General features: G+C 43.8%; 1 pseudogene; it reads right to left on the bottom strand.

Moving 5' to 3' along the window:
* Positions 1 to 10,334: 10,334 nt before the first annotated feature.
* Positions 10,335 to 10,456, bottom strand: LOC136637932 (5S ribosomal RNA; annotated as a pseudogene).
* Positions 10,457 to 13,335: the final 2,879 nt, after the last annotated feature.

Genomic DNA, 13,335 nt, shown 5'->3' with positions numbered 1-13,335 from the left:
TCAACTCAGTGGTTCAGCGGGGAATGAAGAGGGAAGTGAAGGTAACTGGTACAACAAACAAACTTTTACTGTGGGGATAATTTAACAGAAATAGGGAAAGGGAACCAAAATAAAAGAATTGTGTTTCTTCTCCATTCCCTCAGAGCTAGATCCTAAATTTCAGTGGTTGCTATACAGCAGAGAGAGTAAACAAGATGAGAAGAGGCATGGAGAAGAGAGGCAAGGAGAATGTCATGGCAAAAACATACACACATGCAGAGAAAGAGAGAAAATAGGGAGAAGAAAAACATACATGGGGAAGGAGGAAATATGGGAAGCGAGGGAAAGAAGGGAGAAAGGCCTCTGGTTTGGAGCAGGGGTGCTCCCTTGAAGACTCCCAATGCAGACATCAGGGAGACCCCAGCCTCCAATGAGCCTCTGGCCCTCCAGAAACTTGCTGGAACCCGCACTGGCCTGACGCAACTGCTCTCAGCGTGAGGGCGACTGTTTGACCTCTTGCGTTAGCTGTGGGATGAGGGCTCCCTCCACCACTTTCTGTTTCACGTCTGTGATGCAGTAGCAGCCGCAAAGAAAAGACCAGCCTTGATTTGTGCAAGGCCTTTTATAGGCCTTGAGCTATTGCAAGACCTTCATTCATTCATACAAGTTCCACCTCTAGTATATTGATTTATGTAAACTTCTGTAAATTTATTCAATTTTTAAATGTAAATCAATTATTTTTTCCTCCGGCCCCCAACACAGTGTCAGAGAGATGATGTGGCCCTCCTGCCAAAAACTTTGGACGCCCCTGGTTTGGAGCATGGCAAAAGGCCATGGCTGGAGAGCAGTTCTCTGTAGCCTGAACACTTTGTCAGTCTGTGAAACAATTTCACCCACTTGCAGTGTAGGAGTTAGTCTTTCTCACTGGATCAACACTACTAACCATCACTGCTGCTGCTTGAAGCGGCTCATGCTACTCAACTGAGCAGTCTAGAATGGTGCAATTATTGTGCCGGTCGAAGAAGTCAACCTAATGGTGGCCTGGGGCTGATCCTAGGCTTCCCCTAAAACTTGTGAAAAAAATAAAGCAAAATGTTACATACACCACCCTGCCACAAAGAGTTTGAGGGTCAATGGCAAGGCTGCAACAAGATTATTGGTAGCAACCAATTTATGCTTGTTGGAGTGTGATGCGCTGCAGGATCAGTGAAAAGGAGCAGAAAAATTTCCTGATTGAAGGCAGGGTTTGGCAGAAAGAGGGCTTTGAACAAAAATCTCTGCTGTAGCCTTAATTAGTTTGAGGGACGAAGCAGGCCAAGAGAGCTGGAGTGGCTTTGCCAAGGAGGAACATGCTGCAAGATAGCCCTTGAGGATGACTGTCGAGCCTGTGCTGGCACAGTGGCCTTGGTTGTGCTCAGGACAAGAAGCAGGGAGAAAGGGTGGAAAGAGAGTGGGCATCACTGATGCTGGGTGCTGGCTAGGCATGGGAGTCCTTGAATTGAAGCTGGAATGGAGAGGCATAACATCACATCAGTAGGTCAACAAATAAAATGTTGATAGCAAGGCAGAATGAAAATAAGAAATGAAGAATGAACCCCTGCTACCTGGTTAAGAGGCACTTTCTCAAGTGGGTGCTCCTCTTTTATTTAGCAGGGGGAAAGTAACTGGCCCACCTCACCCCAGCAGTGTCTTTTCTAGTGGCTGTCTGCTGGTGTTCTTTGCATCTTGTAGATTGTGAGCCATTTTGGGACAGGGAGCCATTTAGTTATTTGATTTTGTCTGTAAACCGCTTTGTGAACTTGTTATTGAAAATCAGTATAGAAATACCACTAAAAATAATAATAAGACATGAAGGCTACTATGACACTACTTTTTATATCATTTTCTCACTTGCCCTGGCCTCCTTACCACTCTTTTTAGACTCCGTTTGACCTTGCATTCTGGAAGTAAGTTGCCAGTGATGTCATCATGTGACACATTTTGTGTCATTGCTGTTTACTTCTGGGTTCCAGCACTGGGGAAGGACATCATTGGTAATGATCCTTGAAGGCTTTTCCTTGGACGTAAATGGATGGTCCTCTTGTTCTTGAACATGGCAAAGGTGTGGTTACTAACTCTGGAGGCCATTTGCTCCACTGAGGTGGCTCCTTGATTCTGTTTAGCAGTAGAGTTGGTGAGGACAGGTAGGGTTGGGGATCTCTGTTGTGCTTCAACAACAACCTGTTTTCTGGGTCAGGTGATTCCTAGGAGAAGTCAAACTTACTGCACTAGCCAACTGGTTATTCATGGTATTTTGGAGCAGGCAAGTCTGCATCCAAGGCAGTCTGATAGAGAGGGGTCTGGGGAGGGGTGTGATTGCTCTGATCATTACAGTTTGGCCTTCCTCTTGGCCTGTGAATCTGAGGCTTGCCCTTAGTTCTGTTTTCACCACATTAGCACCACAGTCCTAGCCTGGGCCATGCTCTTCTGGTAGGCAGGGACTCAACATCATGCACATGTGTCAACATGCATGTTCTCTACATGCCTCAGAATCAAAAAGAAATAAAAAAGACTGATCAAGCAACACAGCAGTCTCTAGTCTTTTCAGTTTTAATAAGCAAAGTATTGAGGGGGGGGGGAACCAAGTGACATTTTCCTCATTAAGCCTTAGATTGAGCTGCTAATATCATTTCCCAGATCTGGAAACCACAGGAAAGACCTTTATGTGGGCAAATTTGCAGCACACATTCTGTAATTCCTTGTAAACCAAAAGCAAACAGCTTAATCCCAGTGTGCTTCTTGTTTGCCAGAGGGAAGCTGAGAGTCATAATTAACTGTCAGGCTCCACATGGACAAACAGATCAAAAAATGTGTGTGTGTGTGTAACCCAAAATAAATACAGGGACACGCCAGCTTTGTTCTCCAGCCCTATTATGCTATAGTGCCTCTGATTCATTTCTGTCTGTACTTGTGCTAAAAAATACATCCTATGGACAATACAATATATTCCCTGTGTGCAGCCTGATGCAAAATTCAGTTAAGAAATGTGAAAGCTTTGAATCTGAGTCAGTCCTGCACAGTTTGTGACCCATCAAGCCAAAGCAAGCCCACTGACCATGATTTCTAGCTTGCTAGGCAGCGATGGCAGAATCACTCTGCTGCTTGATGCCTCTCCCTGATGTTGCTCTTCCAACATCCCCCCCCAGTACTTACTTTGGCTCCTTCCCATGTGATCCTCTTGACAAAACAGGAAGTGTGAATCAAACTGAGCATTCCCAGCCTGTACCACTCTTAAAGGGATGGCAAGGAAGGTGCCAGGTAAGTGGCTGCTTCTTGCTATTATGGGCCCTTTAATATTAAAGGGACTGTGCTTGGAAGTAATGAGGAGAGGGTGCAGTGAAGAAGATGATCATTTCCCACACTTCCCACATTTCCCACACTAAGAAAGTGGGAAGCAGACCAGAGGAAGGTGGAAGCAGACTCAGGGTGGAGGCCACCTGACATCAGCTACTCTTCCCCCCCCCCTTCCTACCTGCTTGCTTCCCCCTTGCAACCTATTGTATTGGAATTGAGGACGTACTGGCAAGGAGATAGATGTGGTGTCAGCAGTGGCCCCTTTAAGGGTAAGGCCTGGGCATCCAGCAGAGTGTGCTGCACAGTTGCAGCCACTGAAAGGCAATAGGGCCCTCAGGGTTATAAGGAGCACCTGAGGCAGAAAGGGTTGGTGGGTTTTGAAGGAGTGTAGGTTGGAGAGGAGACTGACTTGGCTTATTGAATTTGGAATCTGACTGTGGATTGTGACTGGACTTTGGCCTTGGACTTGGATACCCTGATGGATTTGACTGACCTACCTGGAACCTGACCTTGGAATGTAACTTGGCTTATTGGCTCTGGACTCTGATTTGGCAACTCTAATTGATTGGACTGGTTTACTTGGCATCTGTGGACTGGAATTGGACTCTGACTTTTGCTTGCTGCACTGGTGAGTTTCACCAGGGAAACTAATCACCCTTAAGCGGGCACAAGGCCCATTGGATTGGGATTTGGCAGAACACCTATCACTGATGAAAGCCATATGCCTGGGCCAGTCCTGTTGCCAGGTACTTGGAAACACCCTGTCTTTGCAGAGATTACAAAAATAAGGCCATTTATTGAACTTCTGGAAGACAGTTGTATGCAACCGATTTAGAGCACAGGTCTATGCTTGTCTACTCAGAAGTCAGTCCCATTGTCTTCAATGAGTCTTACTCTCAGGAAAGCATGCACAGGATTGATTTCAGAAGAAATTTTATTTCAAAAGATTAGCTCCAAGTACAATAGAATTGCTTTGTTTTTTAAACTAGAATGCAAGCTTCTGGTTCTTATACTGGGGAACTGGACCTCTTCTGCTCTCAGGATTCTCTCTCCCTGGCCGGTTTTGAAGACATGTCAGGCATAAGATGATGTGGGGGGATGACATGGAGCAGCAGCAATGGATGGGGAGAAGCAGCAGAATATAAGCATCACTTTAGGTATTAGACTTCTGAGTACCAGGACGGGGCAAGACTTTCAGTTTGAGTTATCCATATTGTTTAACTGCATTTTTTTAAAAAAATTTTTTAATGTTTCTTCATTTATTTTTTATTTCTTATATTTTAAGTTTTTTGCTGTGAATCACCATGAACATAGGAAGGCAGTACATAAATATTTTAATCAGTCAATCAATCAAATGAATGAATGAAAACTTTACTTCAGCCTTTTTTGAATATCACAAACTAAGGGAAAACATTTCACACAGCTGCACAAGTTAATTCTCAAGTTCCTTTCACCTTGGTTGTGAAGGACTAATGAAGGAGCCCAGATGCCTACAGCCAGACCTGTAACTAGAAAGTCATGTTAAGGAATCTGAATACCCTTCCTGATCTTTTTTTGCAAAAGGGGAAAATACAAAAAGAGCCACCTGCCAATTCTAATTAAAATGTAAATGATTAAATACTCCAGCTAGCTCATAATAAGGTTGATCAGTCACGTTAATAAGGCGTAAGCTACTGTTTTGACTTTAGATCAATGCAGCAAGGAACACCTTCCAACCAATCAATGTTAATTGTATCTAGTGGCTACTTTTTTTTGTTAGTGGAACAATTCTTTATAATATGATAACAATGGCAAAACACAGGGGTGGGTTGGATCCTCTTCTTTCTTGCCTGTTTGGCTAGCTATACTGGTCCATCACCATTTCTCAACATCCTTATCTCCAGCTTCTTCAATCTTTCTAAAAAATTCAAGTGTCTTACTTTCCTCACTTTGTTAAACCATGATTTAGCACTTCATACTTTCCGGAGAGAATAGTGCAAGCAGACTGGAAAATGTCTCAGGTTCAGTTCATAAAATCAGGGGATTCAAGTGAGAAAGCTCTTCCTGCTTCATTTTGCTCCAGACTGCTGGTATGTGTGTCAGGGGAGGGTGTTCCACATCTGATTGCTTCTGTGTTGGAGGGGAAACACTCACTGCACGTAGTAAAAAAAACAAAAACCTGCTTGTTTCTCTGACATACTACTTTTGTGCATGAAGCAGTCCATTCAATGCCTGCGCAGTGATGCAATGGTGCTGGCGCAGGCCACTGCATCCCGTAAGGGATTTTTGGTTGTTGTACGTCTCCTCAGGGCAGAGGCTACCTAAAAGGGTCCATGGGTACAAGTGACCCTGGGTGCCATGGCTGGAGGGGCTGCCACCACCACACCAGCCATGCCACCCCAAAGGCTGCCCATGCCAGCCGCCTCCCCTCCAGAGGGTGTTCTAAGGGCCGGAGAGGCCACGCATAGCCCCAAAGGTGCCGCCCCTCCCTTCTAAGGCCTCTGGTGGGCTTTTAAACATCCAGTTTTCAGCTTAGGCCTTCCAGAGGCCTTAGAAGGGGGACAGCACCTTTGGACATACCCCTGGTTGCCACATTGGCCAGGACCACAACTGCCTTAGGGTAAGACGACATTTGTTCCCTTGCCCCTGGGTAAGTCCCAGCAGCTGCAGTGAGTCAATTTTTACCTGCACCAGCAATAATGCTGGCACAAGTCATCATCGATCCATGCAGGAGGACCAGGCCCAAGAAGGGGGTCTGCATCTTTGCATCTTTTTAGATTGTGAGCCCTTTTGGGACAGGGAGCCATTTAGTTATTTGATTTTTCTCTGTAAACCGCTTTGTGAACATTTAGTTGAAAAGCAGTATATAAATACTGTTGTTGTTGTTGTTTGGTTATGGCATGCACTGGCACTGCCAATCCCACCCCATATTAGACCCAATCTGCCCACTCCCCTCCCTTGTCACTGTCCCATTTCTCCCCCTCCCCACCTTCCCTGCCCTTGCACGGGACTTACCTGCTGAAACAGGCTCTGCTACTCCACTAACATCAACATGAAGGCTCCAGCCTTCTTGCTGGTCTGCCTGGGCCTTGCACTGTTGCAAAGCACTTTACGGTGCTTTAGTGACAGTATGTGCTGGCGGAATATGCGTTCTGCTGGTTCAGGCCCTCATTTGGATTGGGCTGTAAGATAACATTTTATGAGGGACCATTCACCCCTGCAGCCTGGGGTAGCTAATTCCCTAGCAAAAGTCTTACCGCTTGATTGTGTTGATTAGATAAAGTGGCTGATAGTTTCAGTTTGCAGATACATTGTACCTGCTACCCACAGCTCCAATCCTGCATGGGCGGGGGGGGGGGGGGTGTTGCTCAAATATTCTGTCCCGGATCATACTATGGAAGTATTTTTCAACATGTGTAAGAGTGTTTGAGGAAGTGGGAGTTGTTTCCATTTGATATTATATCCACTTGAAAGCATTGAAAGGTTTATGACTTTAAAAAAAAATGACATCAGAGAACTTGCATAGTTCCCCTGACTCTAAGGGACTGAGTAATTTCCTAAGAGGTAGAGTTAAAAGGATGCTAGTTTAGTGATTAGGGATCTAGGGAGCAAAAGTCTCAATCTTTTTATACAGATCTGCAAATAATTTGCTGGCTAAAACCCCTAGAAGTTATATCCCAGTAGAGATGCAGATATCTGGTGGGGTTAAGACCCATTGTCAAAAAACACACTAATGTTATGGGTAGGTTTTAGAACGCTGACAATATAGTGCCATTAAAATAGGATCAAAGCAGAGATGGCAAGAATGAATGATCAAAGGAAGGGGAGAATGTGAACAGAAATAAAAGTGCAGGCGTTCCCTTCCCCGTCCCCCGGAACAGAAAGTAGAGAAAAGAAATGTCATATAATTAACTGCCTGTGTTCACTGGAACTGGAGAATAATCCCAATGAACATGTGAAAAACTCTCAGCCAGCACCATTTTTGTGACCAAAATATATTTCTTATTACTGATCAGGGATGGCCAATTCATGGCTCCTGGAGCCATTTCAGAGGTCCTACCGGTCATGATGCAACCAAAACAGGGCGCCCTCGCTTTTCTTGCTGTCCCTTGCACATCCTGCGAAGGCAAAGAACTAAGGTTGACAGTATGCCCAGGATGCACATCAATTCCCCAATCAATCCGCTCATACCACCTGAGAGCACACGCGTCATAACCATGAAGCCCTTACCCAAATGTTCCCTTATGTTGAGTAGGCCTTTGTGACTGCCTCCCCAACCGCAGGATGCAGCGTGCACCCATTGGCGCTGCTACATCAGCACTGGAAAGTTAGTTAGGATTGGTCTGTAATACAGGTAGATGATAGCACTTCTGCCATGGACATCAGCACCAAGACAAAGGCAGAGTAACTCCAGCGGCTGAAGTGTGTAGTGCCTCTGCAAAAGGCCTGCACTGATGCTGCCTGGAGCATCATATTCAGCAGTGAGTGACTCCTGATGGTCATGGAGTGTGTGTGTGTGTGTGTAGCACCTTTTAGGACAGGTCTACACACTGATGCTTACTGATAATAGGCTCAAGACTTTCTGAGATGTGCCTGCTATGCCTAAGAATAGTCATTAACATATTAATTCCCATGTTCATTAGTAAGAAAGGGAAACATGTTAGGGAAGATACCATCAAACAGGCTGGACCTTTCAGTTGTTGGTGTTGGAGCTTGAAGCAATACCCAGTGCTTTCCAAGATGAGATGAGAATTGGTAGGAAGGAGACTTGGCAAACTATGCAGTCACTTCCAGGTGGCCAATCCTTGCCTGGGAACTTTGCCTGGGAACACTAACAAGGCTTAGAAGATGCAGCCCATTAAGGGATACAAGTGTTCTTCAGAAGCCTCCACCAAGCAGCAGAAAAATTCCAGAGCATGCTGGCTACAGCAGGCTTTTAACCCTTAAAGGGCCCTAGAGGGTCCAAAAGGGCATGTGGACATCACTCTCCTCAATGTATGAGAAATACCACTATACCCCCTGAGTCTGGAATCTCTCCATTCTCCAGCCCTTGGGCTGGATTCAGCATGCTGCCTTTTTCCTCCCCCGCCTATGAATGGCATTTACTGTTTTGTGGGGGAACCTTTATTCCATGTTGCCATTTCCCCCCAAACTGCTCTCCAGCCCTCCGCTTCTGGGTTCTGTCTCCCCAGCAGCCACTGTGCCTGGATTTCTGGGCAGACACAGCTGGCCGGGGTGCAGTTTGGGGAACATCAGCAGTGGAGAAGGAAGGCTCCCTTGAGAACATTAAGCACTGGTCACACTGGGGACAGCTTTCCCAGGGTACAGTGGTCTCCACTTTGGAGACTGCTGCTCTAGAGAGTAGAATGGCTGCTGGGAATACAGAGGTAAATTTCCTGTTGATTTGAATCACAGTTGTGTATTCTACTCACTGGCCATTTATTGCTAGGTTACTCTTCAATAAGTGCCAACGGCTTTGATGCCTTTATAGTGTGTTGCCTGTCACCATTTCTGGATGGCCATCAATTCAATCTCTGCATTACCTTGTTCTGTCCTCCAGCTGTCCCATCCCAGAGCCATAGGGCAACCTCAGATCATTTTCCATTAGATTGTCAGATTTTCCTGTACTAATAGGAAGAAATACTGTGAACGGGACAAGGTACACGTTGCTATTTTTACTCTACTTCATTGGTATCACTAAGAGGGAAGTGAAGTAAATCAAATACCATGAGAGGCTGGGTCGTCAAAGCAATTCAGGAATTACTATTCAGTTTACTGGCAACATCCTTCCTTCTCCAATCTATAAATGTCTCTCTAACCAAGCCCTATACATACACTATGGCATTCATCTACCACAGAGAAGCTTTATTTATTAATTAATTTAGGTGCATGAAGCGCTGACTGGCGATTGCTCAGTTGCCAGGCACTGTGAATTCAGCATAAAGATATTTACAGGCAACTTGATTGCAATCATTGTGTTTCCAGAAAAATTCTTAGAAAGCCTGTATCATCCAACAGGCAGAGCCCTTTTTTCAGTTAAAAATTAGTCTCTCTAAATTGATGGGATGAATTAGATCTGTACTGCGAACATATTATCCATTGCTCAAAGAACCATTTCCCTTGATGGTGCAAGATTTTACAAGATCTCTGTGGTTTGTAACACAGTCCTCAAAATTAGCACTTTATTATTATTTTTAGTCTGCAGCAGAACTTAGGCTGGAAGGATGGAAAAAAGGTGATTAGTCAATAGTGGCCTATGAAATATGTGAATTCTATTAATTAGTTATTTTCCATTTCATGCCAACTCAGACGTTGGAAATAAAGGTTAAGACACTGTCCATGAATACAGATTGCTCGTCAACATGGCGTTTTGAAGACCATTTGAATCCATGGATATCTATGGAAAAATGAAAGATATGAAAGCTCCTTGTGCAGCACGGATCCAAAAAGCACAATTGATTTAATTAAAAGCATTTCTGTCTCATCTTTCTAAGCCCTGATGGTCAGCACAAGGCAACCTTCAAAAAGTAGCAGTGCAACAGATTCAACATGACTGAGAGTCCATGAAGCAAAGGAAAATGAGACTTTCAGTCAGCCCTGGTACCAGCTTTAACCACCAATACACGGACATATCTTTTTGTCTCTTCTTAATTACATGAACAACCTGTTCTTAAAAAAAAAAAAAAAAAAAAAAAAACTATATGGAAGTCAGCTGTACTGAATTCAGTGGAACTGACTTCAAAGGAATCTCAGTGGTCTAAGACTTTGCTAATACTCACACAAGAGAAACTTTTTCTTTACCTATTAAAATGCAGATAGATTTGCTGCAGTAATGGCAAGACTGAAATAAATCCAATGGTGGATTTCTTATTACTCCTCCTTGTCCTATTCACATGTCATAATCAACATGTGTACAGTCTGTGTACAGTGTACACATTATTGTTGATCTGTACATACATGCAGTTATTCACCTGATATTCAGTGTATGTACAGCAAGCAGTACATGGTTGGCAACCTTCAGTCTCGAAAGACTATGGTATATAAGCCTACAGCACCTGGTATTCCCAGGCGGTCTCCCATCCAAGTACTAACCAGGCCTGACCCTGCTTAGCTTCCGAGATCAGACTAGATTGGGCATGTGCAGGGTAACAGTTGCTGAGCAAGCAGTACATGTGATTTGGATTTTACATTTCTTGACACTTAAATGTATATAGATGCCTATACTTCTGTACACTGTAATATGTGAACAGCTTCTCTGAGGACCCAGTCCAACTTTCTAGCACTACGCCAATGCTAATATTCACGAAAGCCTCCTCAAGGTAAGGGAATGGTTGTTTCCTTACCCCAGGGCTGCATTGCTGCTGAGCCAATGATTTTTTTTTTGAATAAGGAACTTTTATTGGCATCATGGTATAAAGAACTACATAAAATCCACAAATACCCCGATTTTGGCATCATTGTTGTTCATTAACCCGGCTCTTTAGAAGCTCCCTTAGAAAGGCTGCTGTTCTCTCCACTACATCAGCCAGCCTTTGTGGAAAGAACAAATCAGACCTTTTCCTGGTCAGACCAACCACCCATGTTGGCCCAGATCGAGCCTAAAAGCTTTGTGCGCATCTCCTCATAAAATGAACAGTCTAAAAGCATATGTGATATTGTTTCCACACCCTGCCCACATTTGCAATGCTTTTCAGCATATAGCACTCCTGCATCAATGCTAGAAAGTTGGATAGGATTGGGCCCTCACTCTGTAACACATACAACACCCACACATTAGTTAAGGACCATGCATAAATTCATGAGGTAATTTGGTACACGGATGCACAGCACTGGGCTAAAACACAAACAGTAGACCTGTTAATCTTTGTCTGCTCACACTATGATCATGAGGATCCTGTGAAGCTGTCTATGAACTACAGATGCCATGAACTTCAATTTTTTTTTTAAAGGCACATTCTGAAAATTGTGAGTTCAAATGCTGCTTCTAAGGGTTAGGGTTTATACTGGTCTCCCAACCTTTGCCTTTATGTAAACTTGGAAAAATAATAACAAAAGGCATGGTGCATTCTCCCAGTTCCTCTCCATCATCCAAAATCCTTTGAGTCATGGCAAATTTTATTGAAATCAAGATTATCAGTCAGAGGAATTTTGAGCAACTCACCAAGCTTTGATACTTGCATTCATTCCCAGCAGGTCTCCTGAACTACCTGCATGCCAGGTGTCCTCATGCAACTTTTAGGAAGCTTTAGGGGATGCTGATGGAAAGATTTAACACTCTCATTGTGTGAATGAGTAATGTGAAGTTAGCTCATGGCAACAGAGTCATGCATAAGAATCTTATCACTCCATGCTTTTTCCTGTTCTTTTATTCTATTAGAAGATGGAAGCAACCTTTCGCTATTGGCCCCTCAATAATTTCTTGGACTTAAAAGAAAAGCTTCTGTACCAATCCAATCCCGCCCACACTCCCCCAATAAAAATGTCCTGTTATTTCTGCTGGTCTGTGCAAAGGACCATCTTGTGGATTAACACTGAAATCCCTGATATGACTCTTTTCCATAATTAAATAAGCTATAATGAAATTCAGCTGAACTATTCAACTATCCACAGGGTAGAAATTAATGAAAATAGCTTGATCCCTTTTTGACATCATTACCATAAATGTTTCTGAATATGTGAGGACAGCATTAAGGAAATGACTGACCCCCCCAAAAAAGCAACTCTGACATCAAATACTTCTTTTACTATTTAGAACTTCTGAGCAAGCAACTTTGATGGCATGACTGCATACAAAGCATGGGTTTTCAAAGCAGTGTGCTGAGCTGACCACTAGCAAAATACTCAAAATACTTCATGGAAATGGAGAAGGATTGAGACACCAGAAGATTCAGAACTGGTCAGCCCAATCCTAACCTGTGCTGGTGCAGTGAGGTTGCATGGCCTCTGCTGTGTCCAGCCCCAGTTAGGAGAAGACTGGAGGCAGTGGAGTCACTAGGATTCATGTCATCCAGTGCAGGAGACCAGGGTGTCACCCCTATGATGGACCTCATCTCAAGCTTTGGGGGGGGGGGGTGAATGCCCTGGAAGTGGGCATGGTGATGTACCATTACACCACCCCTGCTGGTTTTGTGGCTATAACTTTTGATAGAATAGAGATATTTCACCATGGTTTGTTTCATTGCATTCTGCTTTAAATCACATATAGATTGATATATATGATAGAATTATTCAAAATTACCAAAATTTTTAAAATTTTGATGAGTAATGATGTCACCCCCAGTGTGCGTCACCCAATGCAGCCTGCATTCCCTATACCCCCCTAGTGACACCACTGACTGGAGGTTTCCTTGGGGCAAGAGGATATTTTTCATGCTTATGATGACATCATAAGAAGACTAGTATATATAATGTGAAGTCAGACTCTCTAGGTTTCTTCTTGATTGCTGGAAATAACTTGTGGATCAGGATTAGAAGTGAAACACATACACTTAGTGTTTTTTAAGGTTTACCTGCAATCTTTTCCAGGTAGGGATTACTGTGTGCGTGAGTTCTGTTAACTTCCCTCATAAGGCAATAAGCATGTGCTTGAAGTCCCACTGACACATCATAATTCATCATGAATAAGTCATGGAGCTAGAATATTTTTTCATCAGTATTGACGGGAAATGCTATCGCTCATGGTCTAATGACAACAAATCTGCAGTTGCTGGGAGACAGTGCCAGCACCATTTGCAAAGAGAAATGTCGTACATTGATATTGATGTGCTGGCAGATGGACATGCTGTTTGAGCAGTCCCACCTCACAACTACTCACCTTTTAGAAATTGTACTTCTTATTCTGATCCGTTAAAAATGGTACTTCTTATTCTAACCTTGGTGCGATAATGGGGAAGAAAGCGAAGTTCTTCATAATTAACCATGCAGTACAATCCTATCTTGCACTGGAACAGGCAGGCCAGGAAGCCTGCGTTGTATCCAGCACAAGATAGGGGCCCAAAGTGGCTCAGCCGGAGGCAAGGAAACTCTTCCCTGTACACCTGGGTA

This window comes from Tiliqua scincoides, chromosome 1 (genome assembly GCF_035046505.1).
Source record: "Tiliqua scincoides isolate rTilSci1 chromosome 1, rTilSci1.hap2, whole genome shotgun sequence".
NCBI classification, from domain to species: domain Eukaryota; kingdom Metazoa; phylum Chordata; class Lepidosauria; order Squamata; family Scincidae; genus Tiliqua; species Tiliqua scincoides.
Note: the sequence above shows the minus strand (reverse complement) of the source record. Positions and strands in the feature narration are given on the sequence as shown.